The sequence below is a fragment of the Phalacrocorax carbo genome, chromosome 8 (assembly GCF_963921805.1).
Source record: "Phalacrocorax carbo chromosome 8, bPhaCar2.1, whole genome shotgun sequence".
Classification (NCBI taxonomy): Eukaryota; Metazoa; Chordata; class Aves; order Suliformes; family Phalacrocoracidae; genus Phalacrocorax; species Phalacrocorax carbo.
In genome coordinates, this window is record NC_087520.1 from 19,130,913 (window position 1) to 19,150,750 (window position 19,838).

Here is a 19,838-nt window from a genome sequence, read left to right on the forward strand (position 1 = left end):
GGATAACAGTAGTAGTAAATAAGCTAAATACTTGTAATAGGAGTGTAGTTATGCATCTGTATATGTAACTACTCAGATTTCACAGGAGAATTCTAACAGTTGCTGGTAAGACATTGTGATCTCTTGCTGAGCCATTTAATAGCCAGGTAGAGAATAAGAATTACTTTCAAAATTAAGATTAGTTGAATTTGTACAAGTATCTGATAACTGACTGTTGTTCTATATAAGAAGATCAACTATGTGAGTATATTTTAGAAGGGCAATCTATAATTTTCAAATGTATACTTTTCAAGTCCTAAAAGATGACTTTATCATAATTTCCTGCTTGGAAGATACTTTCCCACATTGGAAAATTTAAGGAGGTACTGCCTTTGGCTAGATGCTTTGCATTATAGAGACTACAGTGCTAACAGGTTTACAGTTTTCAAGGCCCTCAGATAATGGAAGTGCCAGCAATTCCAGAGTTTAGGATGAGTTTGGGAGCTGGAGAACAGTTTGGTTTTGCTTCATTTCTGTGCTGTTCTAGTACAATTTCATTTCCCTCTGCTTTGCTAAATGTAAAACAGATGTATGAGAACAGAGGAAACCATCTAGTGTTTTGGTTACCAGCAGGATTCTGAGATGGAAACATTTCTCTATTATATATTCTTCCAGTTCTAGTTTGTAAGATTTTATGGATATTAGATCATCCTAAATACACATACAATAATTACATATTCCCAACATAAACATGTTCCCCTTTGCTCTCTAAAATTATATACCATAAAGAGCAAATATTATCATCATTTTGCAGTGAGAAAGCTCACTCAAGATCACATCACCAAACCCACTTTGTTAGCCACTAATCAAAATTCACAGACAAAAAAATCACTGTTAAACAAACAAAAAATAAATCACAAAATCACAATCTATGTAATCATACCATCTCAAAGATCAGGAGGACTGCGTGGAGCTTTTGCTTCAATACTAAAAGTCATGTCAAGAGTATCTAATGAGGTGTGATAGTGGTTAGCTTAACAGTGAGTTTTAACTGGAAAGATTTATGAATTTGGGAAAAAAAAAATAAAACCAAGAAAAAAAAGAAAGTGGTGTATCTAAATCCTGTTCTTTTTTGACAGTCATATTGTGTTTCAAATGGAAACACAAAAAGGAGCAAAATGCAGTTTGCTTCAGAGTACAGGCTGTGAGGGAGCCTGCAAACTTAGACCAGTGCCAGAACAGTTTGCATATCCTTTGGGCTTCATTTCTTTTCTAAGCGTTATAGGGAAAAAGGGAAATAATTTTCCCTTAAGAGTTTTTATATTTAGCATTATTTTTTGAGTCTCATGTTAAGGGGAAAACATCACATAAGCCATAAGAAATTATTGATGAAGCTGCATTATTTCCATGCCGTATCTTATTAAGTGACAAGATATCAGTGGAATATGCCTTTTCAAGAAAGATTTTGAAAGACTCAGGAGCTTTGTCAAAGTAGTATAATCCTCTTAGATGTGCCAACACTGAAACAAACTGTATTGCTTCTGGAATTAAGAAGTATAAATTTGAATGGGGAAAAAATAATTAAACGGTCTGATTTTGTGTGTTCTTTTTCCCATCAATCTCAAATGTTTTTATTCAGAGGAACTCTTATTTTATCTCCTGTATTTTAAGTACCAGCCATCTGTATTACCCACAGTATTTGTGGATAGATAGATATGAACATGTTTATATGAACATCTTAGAAGCCGCACATTCGCACTTTCAGCTGTTGGAAAATATTAGTTGAACATGTTAAGCATGATAATACAAATTCAGAGTAGATGTCAGCTATCACTATGTGCTGTCATCTGAAGAGGAACCCAAAATTACAGTCTAATGAGAATAATGACTAGGTTAAATCTGTGCCAATGCCCACTTTTATCATCATTTCATCTGTTTGTGCCATCCTCTTTCAAAAAAAGAAAGAGCTGCACTAGTTACATTTTATACTAGATATTCTGACTTGAGAGTATGTGATATTACTTAGACTTTTCAAGAATTTGGTGAGGTTATTCCACTTTTACTGTGGGTTAGCTGTTAATATGGGCACAGCCAACAGGGAAAAAAGGATAGACAGTAAACAACTCAAAACATTACAGGAAATATCTTCTGTTACATTTAAGAGAAAATATTAGGTAAAAATTCAACTACTTTTCAGTGAGGGACTTACAAAAATGCAAAGTAGCACAAACAATCCGTTGCAATGACAAAGATGTAATTTTTTTTAAAAAAAGGAAGGTTAATTATAAATGAACACTCCCTATGGATATCTCAGGAGATATGTCTCAGCCTATTTCCTATTGACAGGTGGCAGTGTAAATTAAATGTGGTGTTATGAATTCAAATTAGATTTCAACTGCTCATCATCCATACTGTGGCTTTAGAATAGGCTGAGATGATTATAGTCTGAAAGTCATAATGAAAATGGGTATCTCTTGTGCCATTTTCTAGTCTGTCTTCTTTTTTTTTTCCTAGAGGACAGATTTATGATGTTCATAAAATATTTATAATCTCAGAAATGTATTCTTCTGGATTGTATACATGTGTTACTTTTGATTAGGTGAAGCAATAAATGAATACTTCATGGTACAAGTATAAAAATACAGCATTTCAGGTGGTTGGGTATTTAACAGAGACAAGTGTCAAATCCAGAGGATTAATTTTCAGTCATTAGGAACAGAAATGTTGACATAATGTTATAACAGAGGTTACCAGTCTGAAAATAGCTATAAAACATTTGGAAAAAAATACCTATGTGTAACCTCCAAACACAGGCTAATGTAGTCTAATAAACACAAGCCAAATGCAAACCAAACACCACACTGAATACTCCATTCCTCCATTCCCCCTTCCTCAATTCCATTTTTAGCTTCTTGACCTTGCAGTTTGTACCTTGGTTGAGAATCATGGAATTTGTAAATACATTTTTATGTCGGTATATATAAGCAGCAACACAGGCCCAGAGATGTCCCTGCTAACAATGCAGAAAGGGCACAGAAAAAAAAATCACTTTCTTGTAACAGTGAAAAAGAGAAGCTACTGTAAGAAAGAGGGAAAATAGTAACACTAAACTCTCTCATGCTCACTATGGAACTTTTTTCCCTTATCCTCTTGCTTATCTCCTTGCTTCTTGCTACTGGCTCAAAGGAGCAGTACAAAATCTTACCATAACAATACAGCAGGGAAAGAAACATCTGCAAAATGTGCTGGGGTCGAAGTACTGGAAAAACAGCAATTATTGTAGACACATACACACGCACCCCCTCCTACCAGGATTTTAAAGCCAACCTTGCCAACATTAGGAAAATCCTGAAACAATTTAGCTACATAATCTCCTGGAATGTGCCTGTGCTACAATCTCAGCTCAGTGTAAAGGACAGATAGAGAGTGCTAATTAATACCAAGAGCTGTGATGACTTTACAGCCACAGAAGCAACAGTTTGTCATAATGATCCTCCATAACATATTAAATGTAAAACAGAAGACTCTCGCTACCAAAATATTCACTGATGTAAGCTTTAATTATTTGACTAGGAATCTAATATTAACATTTCATAGGACTATACAGAATAACTTAATCTGTCATTTTATGTCCATTTTGCAAATATCTTCATTAAGCAAAGCAAGTGACAAGTATCTGATTCAAAATAAACAATAGTAATCTAAAAAATCACCTCCCCATGGAAGCTTCAGTTCAAAAGAACAGAGTGTTTTTCTTTACTGTTGGTAAGAAAATGCAATTATTCATGACATTTGGAGTGATTATACATAAATGCAAGAATAAAAAAGAATGTTTAACCTCTTTGAAGAGGGAAAGGGCTCACGTATCTTTATAATATCCCCCTAATTTAATTAATATATTCCACTTACCATCTGGTCTGACTCACTCAAAATGTAACAAAGTAGATCACAATTAAAACATTATAAATCTAACACAACTTTAGACTGAACACTTTAGATTATACCATCATTGTTAAAAGCTGTGCTGTCAGTAAAGTGACAGATGATTCTATGGAAGCTAATTCAGCAGATACTTTACAATGCTCTCTTTGTTAAAAGCATCTGTATATTGATTTCCATATTTGTATTTTAAGACAATGGCATGCTTAGGAAAAAAAGAGCTGAATGTACAAATGAGTCATGGAATATCTGTCACTTGTCAGATCTGGACTGAAATCTGGAGACATAAAAATGTCAGGAACTAAAATATTTTACATCTGCAGTGAATAACTAACCAGGCAATTATTATTCAATTTCTTTTGGAAAAAAAATGGCAAAAACTGGGGGGAAGACCATATTTGGCTTAGTTTTTACAAGTACTCCATCTTTCCTTCCAATTACCAGTAAATTAAAAAATAACATCCTTTTGACATGTACAAGTCTTCTTTCCCATTAAATTTTACTATAATTCAAAAATAATTTTGTAGTGCATTTTTCAGCATCATTTTAATTTCCATGGAAAACAGCTCCTCCAGTTCTACAAATGGGCCTTACATTATGAAAGTCCACGACCTGGTCAGCAGATGAAGGAGAGACATATTAATTGTATTTATTTTTGGTCAAAAGTGGCTGTGGTCACACTGATAGAACTAGATTCCATTTGTAAAAAATCTTTCTTGTTTATTCAAATGCAAATAAGTAAAATCAGAATGACAATAATAATTACCACTGTTTCCCCTGAAAATCTATATACAGAGAGGATGTGAAAATATGTGGATATAAACATTTACTTTTAGTCCATCCAGGCCTCACCCCTTTTGTTTTTTTAACGAAATACTACACTGGTCGGGTCACAAACTAGATGATTTTTCAACAAACCAGGCAGAAAACAGGAACTTGTGAACTGTAGGGGAATAGACAGGGATCAGCGACCGGAAGATTACGGGATGTGACGGAAAGATAGACTCCTCCCCATAGGAGTGGCAGGAACAGGAACCGCAAGAGCTATATAAGCGTGTGACGCAGCTAAATAGACGGACATTTTGTATCCATCATATTGATGTCTGTGCATCACTGTCCCCAGGGTGGGTAGAGCCCTGTGTCCCGGAGATATGCGGCCCAAGATAAGTTCTCCCATAGAAGCGTACTGCTACAGTGAACTACAGTAGTCTTGGGAAAATGAGGGACCTTTCATATATGATTGATCCCCCAAAGGCAGAAGAATTCTCCCAAACACCGGCAGATGTGACTGGTCTCATAGTGCAAATGTATCATATGCTTCCCCAAATTCCGATTGATAAAGAAATCTCTTTCATTTTGAAGTGGTAAATATCACAAACTAACAAAAGAAAGATGTCACTTGGAATAACCTTAAGTATCACACCTCAAGGTACATACATATACACACACACCTTAAAATATAACAAGATGTAAAGTGTTGCTCAGTACTTATTTTAGCATAAGGACCAAATGCTACCTTGGTATATCAGAAACAGCAAACCTGATTTTATTTCCTTTAATATATAAATTACTTTCTGCTCCTCACCTTTCACTAGCAGAAGTAAAAGACTTTAGTCCATAAGGTTTGTGAGAAAAATAAAATCCTTTTAAAATAAGAAATAAAAAATGATTGATACGTTGATACCAGATTTATGTTTGCACAGTGCACAGAACAGTCTCTTTCCTGGATGCGATTCCAATCCATTGAGAATCTGTATGGCATAATATGATAATATTTGTATTAATTCATTTCTTTTTCCTGATACTTCAGTACAGAAAAAAAAGGAGAAAGTGAAATTACAGATCGGCATAATATATTGTCAGTGGCATCCATTTTAGTGCTGTGGCGTCATTTCCCCAGTCTACCTTTTACTGTGCTTGGGCTATGATGGAAGAACATATTCGCATATCATCACAACCCGTCAGAGAATCGGTACTCCACTTGCTGTGACAAAGTAAGGAGGAAAGAGGGTTATCTTTTATGCTAACATCAGTTAATTTATCCTATTTAAAGTACCATAGTTTTGAATTAGAGGTAATTGAAAACCTGCAAAATGGGATGAAATGGAGTTTTAGCTGAAGTATGAAGTACAATGAGAGATAAAGTGATGCATGTTACCAAATACCATCTATCTAGATTCCCACTAGTTAAACAAATGTCAAGGTTTGATCTGTTCATACAATAGTTCAGGAAGGCCTAGTCTTGAATTGCCTATGGCTCTCAAGAATTCAGAAGCAGTGCTCATGCCAGGGCTATATCATATATCTGAAAGAGAACTGTGCTGATGTGGAAGCTGTGGGTTTTATCAGGAGTCCTGGCTACCTCAAACAAAACACAAGACACTAGGGATTTCTTTGTCAAAATTTACAGATGCATCTGTGTGCTCAGAAAGAACACAGAGCACCCTTGGAAGAGTACCGTCACATCAGCAATCTTTTCCCAGAGCTATTCACTGCTCCCCATCATTCTCTCTGGTGTAATATATGAATGGGAAGATTTTGTTACTTTAGGAGGCTATTGGCATCTGTTCACCAAGGAAATTTGGCCACCTCTGCATTGGCCACTAACTGTTTTTATGTACTGGATCTATCTCTACTGTAGATTTAAGAAAATGGGCCACATATTGAGAATGGGTTCCTGAGAAACAGACCACCACGAAAACAAGAGGAAAGCCCACAGTGAAAATCAAGTCCCCAGGCAACCTGCCCCCAGCACCAGCGTGGACCAGCTTTTCTCTGCTGGAAGTTTCTGCAGACACCACTTCATCCGTCACCCTTAGATCACGCTGTCTTCACCAAACTTTTCAGCATTACTATGCAGTTCAGAAACCATTCTTAAAAAACTTTTGCAATGCAGCTACTAATTATTTGGTTTGGGGAACCTGGATAAAAAGTATTTATCTAACGTATCTGTGACTCAAACTATCCAGTGCTTCTTCACTAAAAGGGAGCCAAATCCAAAACACTACCATCATCTTATTTTTACTATCTGCTCAGCCTTTTGTGAGTTGCATGTTAGTATCTCAGGCAGGCACTGCTTGATTTGTGAAGAGCATTTAGAAGCACAGGAGATATGCTGATTTCCCAGCTTATTATCCTGTCTGACTTCCCCTTTATTTTCTCCTTTTCTTCCTGTCATGAACTGAGAAGGTCCCAGATGGAATTTCTAAATGAAAGCATTTGTGTCCACTGCTCCCTACAGAAAGTATGTTAAGGGAGAAAGTCTGTGGGAGTACAAAGAATGGGTGAAGAGTTAAAGGAAGAACAAAAGGTATCAGTGGGAATATAGATGAAAACAGGCAGGAACTGAAAAGAACAAAGACTATGCATGAAAGAATAAATATTAACTTCCCTTCTATACATATGTGTCCTTTCAACAGAATATGGAGCTCCTCAAACTCCTTTTTACCCACTTTCTACTGAAAGAACCAAACCTGGTTTCCAGTTTATATTGCAAAGTAGGTCAATATCTCTTTCACAATTAACAATTAATCTGAGTATTTTTGGTTAAAATGTTGTCATAAATGTATTTCTCAATGAAAAATATATTCAACTGCTTTGCACACTTCTAATTTTCCAAGGCAAAATTAACAGATTGCCCTCAGTAGTACCAGCAGAAGCAGGCATGCCGGCAGTGCTAAGTACCTTCAGCTGCCTTTTGCAGTGCTGATCTGCACCCAGAGCCAAGCCCAGAGTCCAGCTCTCTAGCCGCTGTCCCGGCAAGGCACAGGAGACTCACAGCAGCTTTGCTCTTTCAGTTTCACCTCCTTGTGGTTTATTGCTGAAAACTTCTGCCCCACTTATAAACATCACTACTGTAATTTTATTACAAACACTTAGTGTAGGAAAGTGCATGAGGATAATATTTTGCTTTTAGCTTATTTGTTACTTGTAAAGACCATAACAGGCAGTAAGATCTGTTACTAATGTTTAACTTGGTTTAATCAATGCTAGAGCACAGTAAAGAAACAGAATTTCTATCCGATGATTTACAAACAGATTCTTTGCCTCTCTGTCATGTTTTTAGATCCTGCTTGCTAGTGATTTATAGCTGCATGTTCCTGGCCTATATTAAATAGGAGTGAGATTACTAACTATTTCAGAATCATACAAGTAATTGGCGGACTACTTTGTAGCTTGAAGAGAAAGGTAATAAAATGGATTCTGAAAGACTCACTGGAGGGGTAGTGGTAGGGCTTTGTGTAGCAAACTTGCATGGCACGATGGAAAAATCAGACCTTTCTTCTTTAGACAGCCACCCTGTTACCTTTTACCCAAACTCATGTAAATGAAGAAAATGAGCACTGTTCTGTAACTGAATAGCGTATGAAGAAACAGTGTGGAAACAAATGAGATTAAACACATCATCCACAGCTCATCGTAATCACCTACGGAGCTGAAGGAGATGAATGAGGGACATCCATAGAGATTTTACTGCCACTGGTATCTTACTTTTTTCCTCCTTGGTAGTTGCAGAGAACACATAATTACATGCAGTGATTTGCATTCTAGAGTAAATGTGCTTTCCTTTCGTTATTCATTCACAGGTTAGATTAACTTTGTATATCAAGACATACATAGAAATGTAATCATTTCATTGTCAGGAGCCTAAAGCTAACATTAATTACAGTTTGAAACTTCGATTATTAATGCATCTTTACCTATTGAAGTGTGAAATAAGCAATAGTAGTTGGAATACACCAATTAAATTAGCTTTTGAGACTGGAATTCATAAATAGGATAATATCTTGTATTTATGGTTATAATTGTAACACAGCATGCAAAAGCTGGAGGGTTCTGTATTCTAAACACCAATACACCCTAACATTCATACAAAGAAGGAAAAATATTTGCCTTTTTCCATCAACTCATTGCTAAATTATAAACGTACAACAAGCTTTATGTCCTGTGGAAGCAGTTGCTGTATTTATTCAGTCAACGATTACAATAATCAAACTCACCTTTCTCATAAATCTTGCATTAATATACACACCCACACCCCTATAAAATCAAATAGATTCTATAGCCAGAACTAAGCAAATATTGAATACAGGTATTCAAGAACAATAATTCAAAGAATGAATAGATTTTTTTGGTTAGCTAATAACTTCTTTGTCCATTCTCTAAGTTTGTTCATTTCACTTTGTTGAGTTGGAAAGTCAACAGTAAGAAAATGTATCATCTAATAAGTTAATATCTTAAATAGTTGGAGAACAAAAGGTATATATAATTCACAGGGAAGCAGTAAAGCTTTTAGTATGTTGTAATTGTTTAAGAACAGAGAAAATTTAAAATTACTTAAAAAAATAAAGCCTTAAAGAACAACAGATTTCAATTTCTGTAGAATATATGATATTCCTTTCAATTGTGCCTGTTATTACGTTTTTAAAAATTTACTACCTCCAGCTTAAACATAGAACAAAATTCCTTGATATTTTTTCTCCTCATAAATTCTCCCTCACTTTATAATCTCTAATTTTACCAAGTTAGTTTACTTCCATTTCTGTATTTGTTACAAATTATTGCTTTTAAAATTTAGTCTTTAACCATCTTTCATCTTTCCTCCCTAGTATTACTATTTTTCTTCCAATCACTTTTCTTCCAACCTAAGGCACCTAGGAAATGCAGTGTGATTTGTAAAACGCTGCAATGAAACACACATACACTTTTTGTGGTCATTGGAAGACCTTCCTCATCCTTCAGTATAAATAAGAAACTAACCATCGCACTGTAAAAATGGTGTGATTTTTGACACATCCTTTGAACAAACCTTCATCTAGAGGAATGTACTTGGTAACTGGACCATAATTTTGTTCATGTTTTGTATTATCTCATACATGTTTGATATCATTGGAACTGCCAAATTATTGTTAATGTGAATGAAATGAAATTAAATTTATACTAAAGAAAAATTGGTAAAATGTCATTCAAGAAAGAGATTTAAGGATTTTTAAAAAAAAAGATTGTATGCTACTAAAAGGAAATCTAACTTTCTTAAATTGATATAATTAAAAGCTGTGAACTCTGCACCTCTGTACATCATTGACACCTCTTGACAAAACCTCACTTTTTAAATTTAGCAATCTGCCATCAAAAACAAGAGCTTTCTTTAGACATCTGTCTGTACATGAGTCCATGCACAATTCATTTGCAAATACTATGGCGACTTAGAAAGCTTCACCATGCACATTTTAAATTAAAAAAAAAAAAAAATTTTTGTGCAATAAATTACTTATTATTAGTTACAGACAGCTTTAATTACAGGTACTGACTTAAAATGAAAGAAAAAGTCTGCATCAAGTGATCTAATAAATTAGATATGAAAAAGAAGCATGAAATGACAACCTGAAATTAGTATCATAAAAGGAAATTGTTCTTCAAACTTTAAAGTAGATCATAAGCTTAAATTTAAACAAAAGACTATATTTTTTTAGTGCATCTTAGAAACCTCCTTTGAAAGCAACACCAGAAACTTTATTATTTGTAAGGGACCAGAAAGTGGGTATGAGTGAACAATAATTATGTTGCAATAGAGAGAGGGATTTTCAACATCTTTCTGAAGGCATGAGTATACTGGATAAAAACATTCAGAGAGTGAAAATAGTGTGGAAATAATTTAAATCTTATAGAAGATAATATTTAATCCAGCATAAAGTCAGTGACATGCACAGAGGACACTTAATCTCAAAAAAATACCCTGATATAAAATTAACCCATTAAAAGTTTTTAAATACTTCTGACTTTATTGCTGCTGGGGTTTTGGTTCACTGTATTGTTGACCCCCAGTTTCAGATGATGACAAGAAAAAGACAAGTGCTTACAGACAATCCAAAACAGAGCTGAGCTGATAGACAGTGGTTTAGAAGGAATCAATGATACAATAGATTAGTGGACGAACTGATTAATTGGTTACTTTGTCAGTGTGCTGGGGATGTTTGGCGGGAATCTAGGGCAGAGCTGGGAATTGGCTGGTCTGACAAAGATCACTCAGATTACGCTTGTAGATACTGCTGCCCTGTTTCATCTCAGACAGCTAAAATTCAGGATGCTAAGGTCGTTACTATAGATAAAATTCTCAAAAAATACCTTGACGCAAGCCAGCTTCTTTTAAAAGAACACACAACGTCCTGTAATCAGACAGGGAAAATCCATTCAGGAGGCAGGTTTGTTGTTTGCCTTCCCTCAGAGTTTTAAGTCCCCTGACTTCTTTCCTCAGGACCACAATACAGGTCATACAGCTCATATAGCTCACATCCCTGAGTGGGCTGGGCTGAACCTAAATTTAGGCTAACACCTTGAAACCTTTCAATAATGCCTTGCAACTTGCTCAGACAGGGGACCATAAGTCCTCTCCCCAGCCCCACTCATGCTTTTTCCTCTTCCCTTCCTGTCCCATTTCAGTTGGACTAAATCCAAATCACAGCATTATTATCTGAGTGTCTTTGCAGTGCAGATTTGTTTGGATATTCCCTAGTTAAGCAGAATCAGAAAGTGCTTTGTGGAGACAGTTTGCCCCTTTGCTGAGACAAAGCAATAGCTAACACAGCTTTGGAGCTTGCAGGCTTTGTCTTTTTTCTGGCCTCTAGGCTGAAGGAGTTCTGCAAACCAGCTGAGAGCTCATATGACAGCCAGGTGGAGAAGATGCTATTTCACTTGCTCCAATGTAGCTGCATCTGACCATTTGGTGTTCCTACCCAAAATAAAGGACACAACCACACCGAAGAAACAAGTCAGAGCCATCCCACTGTGGCAAATACAGAAGCCAAGCCACAAACATTAGGGTTTCTTTAGAATATTGTGATGTGTGAGGTGACCACAATGGTCTGCATTGTGCTTCACAAGTGTAGGAAGCAGAGTACCTCTAGGTCCATCTTACCCTCTTTTGTTTATGAGGTCCACGTTTACTCCTCCTAAGCAAGTCAAACATCTCTGTACTTTATCTAGACTAGAAAGTGACTTCAGGATTTCTGAGTCTTCTGTATGTTCACTTCAACAACAACACTAAAAATCAGGACAAGAATTTATAAACTTAGATCCAGATCTAATTCAGCCAGGAGCTTTTTCGATGCCATAAGCCCAGCATTTCTGGAAGTTTTCCAAACATCTATCACTTCTGTGTGCCACTGTATGTCACTAAAAGTGAGACACTTGAGCGTGATGGGGAAGGAGCAGTTTGGGGTCTTAAACTAATAGCCTTCTCTGCTCTTGTGTTAAGGGAACTTAATGCTAGCATGACTCTTCAACAGCAAAACAAAATTTCTCATAAAATAATTTTTAACAAGAACAGATTGAAAAATCTTATTTAAGAACAAATAAGGAAGAGCATAATCATTAAATTACAGGGCTCCATTAGCCTTGTAGTGTTCTGGTAACTAGACAAATATCTTGCAATTTACTCTGTCATTTAAAATATTGCCAAAACCTCTGGTGACGGGATTCTGTAATTCATAGTTTCTTGTGTTTATTCTGTAAATCCAACAGATTATCTATTCCAACTACATTGCATCATACTGCAGAATTCATCCAAAGAGATTGTGACTGAAACAAGCTTTAGTTTTTTTCTAAAAACCTGCTGGAAAATTAATCTCACCGAAAACTTTCACTGTTATTTCTGTGTTTGTTCTGATTCATTATTAACTTTTCTTTGCAAGGAAAACCACATAGAAGAAATAAGATATTTCAAGCTACTAGATTCTGATGGAATACCTAAATTTACAATAATCTTCAGAGGGTAATTTCAGTAGAATTAATCTCATTACCAATCTAACACTGTATTTCACACAACATACAGTAACTTTTTGCTAGGAAAGTTTCTGGTCTTTGCAATTTTTGATGGGACCATATCAAATTAACTTTGTTGTTTTAAATCAACATAAACTTTAAAGGATAACAAAAATATTTATAATTATTTGAGCTTGTAAATTGATCACTATCCAGTAGATCAGAGGCTTTGTACATTCTTATTTACAGTAAAGCAGTGGGGAACTCAGTTTACCGTAGTGATACAAATGTATTTAGGGTCTGATTTAGAAGGGTGTGCTAGGCATAATGATTCACAAAGGCGCTCAAGTAGTTGTTTAGCAGATGACATACCAAACCTATTCACTCAAGGGATTTGGATTGTTGCTTTTTAATTGTTTTTATTTCATGACTTGTCCATTTGCTTTCCTAGGGTCCTTATTAACTTTGTGGATCTTCTTCCTTCTTTAGCACAGAAAGAAATTGCTCTCAAATTGTAGATGTTAAATGAGTAAAAACAGCAGTTACACACTTTTCACAAAATGTCTATTGATAGAAATTTCTACAAATGTGCATGAACAGAAAGGACAAAAGAGGAGATAAGGAATTCAACAGTATCAGTGTCTATAAAAACATTTTCTACACTACCTATACATTATGTTGACATTCAGAATTATCTGGCAAAATAAAACACTGAGATTGACCCTCAAGTGAAAAAAGCATGAAATACATTTTATTCTCATCTTGCCAATATTCCAATCAAAACCAGAAACATGTATTTTGAGATATTTAGAAGAGACAAAGCTGCACAAGGTCCAGATAGAGCTGTAGCAATAGTGAGCTATTACAGAAGAAACTCTTGACTTGGTAGGGTTATAGCTTTCCCATTGTTAGGACTTAATTTCTTCACACTTAAAACTGCAGATAAAATAATATTGCTTCTAGTTATGCTAATATTGCTAAATGCACTCTTCGCTATATTTAACTGTATTAAGGGGAAAGAGGGAAAGACAAAGAGCAATATCTAACAACAGATCTAAGGAAAAGACTGATTTTTCATACTGTGAAAGATTAATAAAGTTTTTTCTTTTAAAAACAACATCAGCAAAAAAGAGTCACATAAACACACATGTTCATATTTAAATATCACAGTAATGGTCCTGTACCAAGAAATGATCAAATCTAATCACAGCTTCTCTTTTGGACTTAAAAGAACTTAATAAGAGAGAAACAAATATGTCTTATGAGAACTCACAGATTTCAGTAACTGACAATTTCCACAAAAATAAAAAAATAAAAATCCTCTAACCGTTTAAAGAAACAGATAAATATTTTTCACTCCTCTCCTGAACTGATCCAGCTCAGGTTAAATATATCTTGACCTGAAGATGTTAAATTTTCTTAGGCTTTGAACTAACTTTGAAAATTATTTCTTTTCTGCGTCATGGATCACTGGTATGGCTATAACCCCGACTGAACACAAAAGTTTATGGTCAGTGATTTCTATGTACAATGATTTCAAGCTGTGAAATCTTGAGCACAAAGCTGCTAAGATATGTCCCTAGGATTAGGAAGCATGACCATTTAGGTTAAATCTTTAAAACTTTGCCACACCTGAGGTGCATTTAAACCTCATTTCCCCCAGGTCTCTTTCTCAACCAGAATCTTCTTTTCCTCTTAACTCACAACTTACTGTTTCTTCAAGCCTCAATCAATTTTATGATCCTTCTCATCTTTGCTGCCTGCTCAGATCAAGTCTTTTTCATCCCCTACTACCTCATTCATCAAGTCTCATTCCTTTTGCCAAGGACTTTGTTAAGTCTGGCAGTTCCCTCCTTTGCGCCAACCATGCTGATTGAGTAAAGCTGTAGTGGAAGTAAGAAAATATTTTCCCTGCCTTTAGGGAGTTCTAGTTTCAAAGGCAGTCAATGTTCATGAGAGTAAACTCAACCTTTAAAACACCTTTTTTTTTGGAAGGTGGGTATTCAAAAGGACTGCCCAATCTCATGAGGTCAAGCTTAAGCAGCAGGAATGCACGTGCTGCATAGAACTCTTGGTTTGGAAAACCAGTTTCAGATTAATTTACAAAATTAACCAGAATGCTACTGCTTTCTATTTCTAAAGATCTTTAAAAGCCTACACAGAAATGTATATGGTGTTCCAGCATTTATTCAATGACCTGAAAGCATAATGCTACTTCCAGAGGACTGTACAGGTTTCAGTAGATTTTCAGTCAAGCAAGTTTGTGAATCATGTGCTTATGCTCTGCCTGATGGCAGGTCCGTGCCATTCACTCACTTTTCTAAGCACTGAAGAGATTAATTACATTTTGGAAAAAGAAAGAAACACTAAGGGCAGCTTTTACAGCAGCAGGCAATGCTTGCTATTTTACTGAATATTTTATATCCATTCATTGCTGAGTAATTCAGTCACAATCCAAACCCATTATACTCTTATCAACCTGCTATTAAGTGTATCAACAAGGTATCTTATGAAGACACAGTACTGTGTGAAGTCATGACCAATTCTTTAAAATTACAATTAAGATAGAAGTTAGCAACAACAGTAATGGCTGGATAGAAAAATCAATGAATGCCTCTCCATTTGGGGCAGAATTTTAAGAAATAAAGATGAACTTAATCTTATATAAACTAGCCTGTCACAGAAGTGAAAACACATTACTGAACTCCTGCTTTCACCAAGAGTAATCTGAGTCAACCCACTGATATTTTCAAGAGATGCTGGATGATGGATACGTTCTCTCAGCAACTCTGAAGTTGTCTGGACACCAGAAAGTTTGTGGCCAGCTGCTGCGCTGATCTTTCATAAGGGTCAGATTGCAGTGGCCTACAGTGGTAAGAGAGGAATAATGTAAGAGTAAAGCTTCAGGTCTGAGTAGTTTTTTTACTTTCTGTGCCTTCTCCTGGACACACAACATGACTTCGCACTCACAGACCCTTTGAGCTCATGAAGATTCAGAAAGCATGAAGGAAGAAAGTTAGGAAAGTCCAGGTTTATTTCTTACCTGTGTTTTCAGAAAAGGCAATGATGTGCATTAAAGACATGAATATGTATTTTATTATATGGAAAAGATGAGTATCTAATTAATAGATATGTTTCTGTTAGTAGCCATTACACATAACCACAAATTAGCAAATTATGAAAAAGAAAAACAAGACATACTTTCTTAAGTTAAACTCACCCAGATGAGAAAAAGCCTGGTAGGAGAGAACTCTTCAATTCAGAAAACAAAGTAGAAATTCTAACTTCATATTTCAGGTGGAACAGTAAGCCAGCTGTCACTTAGAAGTAATCAGAATAAGCAGAATGTTATTAAATGTTACAAAAACAACAAAACAAAAAAGCTCCTGTAATCCAGCTACATGCTATAATTCTGCTACTTAGTGACATTCCTCCTTCTTTGTATGTATGAATACGTACAACTTGGTGACAATGACTCATTAAGGACTAAAATAGTTATGATTCAGAGATGGGTTTTAAGACACAATATCGAGGCAAGACATGGCATACAGTTTTGTCATAATCTTATTCAATCACCAGCACTGTAATGTGACAACCTTCTAATTATTTGAAGTATTGTTCATAAATTCTCGTTATCCACATATATCAAATTATTTTGTGAGTACTACTAAATCCTTGGCTTAAAATATAACTTCTTTACAAAATTGTTTCTTCTTTTTAACTCCTACTAGGATGTGTTAGCTCAGTACTACTCCTTTTAGGGAGCAATATCTTCAAGACAGAAAGTTAATTGTCAGGGGTCAAAAATTCAGCGGCAATTTAAAAATCATATTAAACTATTAAGTAGAGCCATGAGTTAGCATCAAGTGACTTTAGAATCTTTTTTTATTTCAGCATAAATGAGAACATTCCTCCTTCGTTCATGATTTAGCCTTCCTTAGTTACGTACACCACCATCTTGATAACAATAAATGATAAATGGGTCTAAAACATGTATTCAGATATTGAATTCCATCCAGATTGCCCATTTTTCTTTCTAAATGCCACTGAGAATCAGTACAAGTGATAATATCTTAAGTGAGTACCATTAATTAGATACAGTTATAATGAAATAATCTGTATCATAATGTAATCTGAGCAGTGTAAACCTTTGAGATTGAAGCCGCAAATGAGAAAATGGTGCTGGGAGAGATTTCTAGCAGAAACTAGATGAAACTTTCTCAGTTCTTTTACCCAAAATGAAGACTTAGAAGCCCATTTTAATTTATAGTAAAACTCTTCTACCTTCACCTTCTTCCCTCCTGCCCCCAAATTGGTGAAACATCTGCAGATGAGAGTGCATGTACAGCAAACTGAGCTGGACACATTTCTGACTACAAAAGAGAAAATCTTCAAGGAAAGAGATCAAGTACCATTTTCTTTGAGCTCTGTGTTATGCTGCTTCTGTAGGAGAATGATTCCAAAGAAGGAATGCAGCTGTTTTAATATTAGGAGACATAATTAATAGATTTTATTCGATTCGTAAACCACACTGGATCACTGATAAGAAATAAAACCAAAAACTGAAAGTCTTCTTAGAGCACTGATGTGGCCCCAGAAGATTTCCTTCCCCATATTTGTTGCTTTGGGTTATGTCAGTTTGTTTTATAGCTGCAGTAATTGTAAATGCATTTTCCTCTCTTGTGAGATGCACTCTTTCAACTTTCCTTGAGGGAAGCTTCAGGCACTGATTTATGGTCAGATATGTATGAGCATATCTGACCATAAAACACACTGTACTTTAGTATTTACTGCTAGAGACAGACAATATTCCAGATTCAGTGTCAGAGTTATATTAGCCCTCTTTCTCTATGCAGGTACCATAACATTGTTAAAAATAAAAAAGATCTGGTTTATTAAATTATTTCTAAAGTTTTTGCAAATGTAGCATGACAACCTTTGTTAATGGTAAAAAGGAGACCGGTAATATTCTGATTTTACTTATAAAGGAATTTTAAGTCTGGGATTTTCAACCTACCCCTCAAAACAGATGGAGTCCAGAAGCATTTGAAATTTCCATTATCAGATTTAAAACAGATGGGTTTTTTTCTCCTTAGAGTGTACAGAAATTGGATGGTAGTGTTAAAAGAGTCAGAAATGTGTAGAATAGGGAATCATCCATGCAGTAAATTCCCAATTTGTTCTTTCTATGTTTTTGAGTTAGAAACAAGCACAATTAAAAGTGCAGGCAGCCCACCTGTTATGCTGCCACAGTGCTCAGGTTGTGGGCCTCTGTGGTTGTAGAAGAGCTGGATGACAGGCATGGAAGGGACCTGCCAAGCTTATGTGCTCCTGGGTCCTTTGGTAGCATTCCCTGCTAGGCAGTGAGGCCAGGCTGGCAGAGCGAGACTCACCAGCATCCCGACCAGAGAACAGGTGAAGAATCAGGTACGAACATGAATACCTATTCTGTTGGACTGTGCCTGCGGTTTGTCCTCATCCAAATAAAGCACCCATGCAACACACACCACAGTTTCAACAAGTCAGTGTTCAGAGGGAATTTCCACATAGATCTCTAGACATACCTCATTTAGATCTCCTCATATGCCACAGTGAAGGTCACTAAAACACAGCAGCGCCACAGTGTGAGCATGGCACCACCTCATGGTGCACATACATAAGAAATACTAATTGGACTGAAGCTGTGTTGATGCAGAAACTTCTGAGCCAACACAAACTCTCAGTAATAGCTAAACCTCCACTCTGATTTAAAGTTGAGGAAGAAAGAATGCAAGAGATATTTACTTTTATTATAAGCAGAGATGAGCTTCTTTTTTAAGCAGGTTTCTTGCTCCACTGATATTCCTTTTTCTCACAAACTAGGGACATGCACTAGAAAAACATCACTTTTGCCCTGTCTGCAACAGTTTATAGGAAAAATGGGTGAAAAGAAATCTATCCCATGATTACTCTGCATTTGCTGTGTGAACATGGATTGGGTGACTGCCATTCTTAGTGAAGGTATAGAAGTAAATGATTTTCTTTTTATTCTATTTGTTATTTATTGTATTAACATTTGAATTACTAAGAAATACAGGCTCATGCATGCAACATGACTGGAAAGAAGGAAAAATTGCACTTCCTGTGCACTTACCCAGATTTAATACTGAACTCTAAATGTGCTGTATAATCTAGACTTGTAACTTCTATGAGGAAAATAATAAGACAATAATGCAGCATGAGAATTTGATTCCTATGAAAAAACTATAAAAAATTAAAAAAAAACCTAATATTTTTAGCTATTAATAAGATCCTAATAATATTTGTAATATCAGCTGTACAAAAACTCACAGGCAGTAAAGGAGATTTTTACAGAATCAAGGAAAGAGCACCAGAGTCTTTTTACAATACCTAAAAGAAAGAAGTAATCTGTCCGGCATGCCAAATTCAACGTCTCTAATAATCTAACGGATTTCACTTCTGTTGCATTCTTTTGAAAAGCATTATTGAAAACGTATCTGATAGAAAGTGTTTTAGAAACACCATTTTCCTACTGCAAAACTGTTTTCAAAACCAGCTGTAGTTTCTGCTTTCATTATCAATAGTTGGTCTGTCAGGTGGCAAAAGTCATAGATGTCAGTGATGGAAAGTGCTGTTTCTAACAGAAAGACAGACGAAATATTTTCCTCAATGACCACAGGCAGTTAGAAAGTTGTCTTCTGACTTCAGCAGTATGGTTGCGTCTAGACTGATAATTAGGGTTCAAGTTTAGGCTTCTTGCTTGGAAAATGGCTCTTTCTGTAGGAATCAGTCAACTGAATACTTGTCCTTTATTTTGTTCTTGCCATCATTAAGGGACATTAGAAAGAAGAAAGAAATGTGAACTATAAAAGGTCCAAAAGTTATTGGGGGATATTCTACAGATAAAAAAAGGTATCTCTTATGTGTGATCTTCAAGTCAAATCCTGACCAGCTATCCATCCAGGTACAGGCATATTCTCCAACTCCTCTTAAGCTTACAGGTATTATCTGTGAGAAGAGCAACTGCAGCCAACAGTTTAAAGTTGGAATAATGCTATATACTTCATGCAAAATAAATATTGCCTGAATTTCTACCACTTTGTGTGTGCATTTAACTGCCCTGTTAGCTTCATGTACTGAGAAATAATCACCTGTGGTTC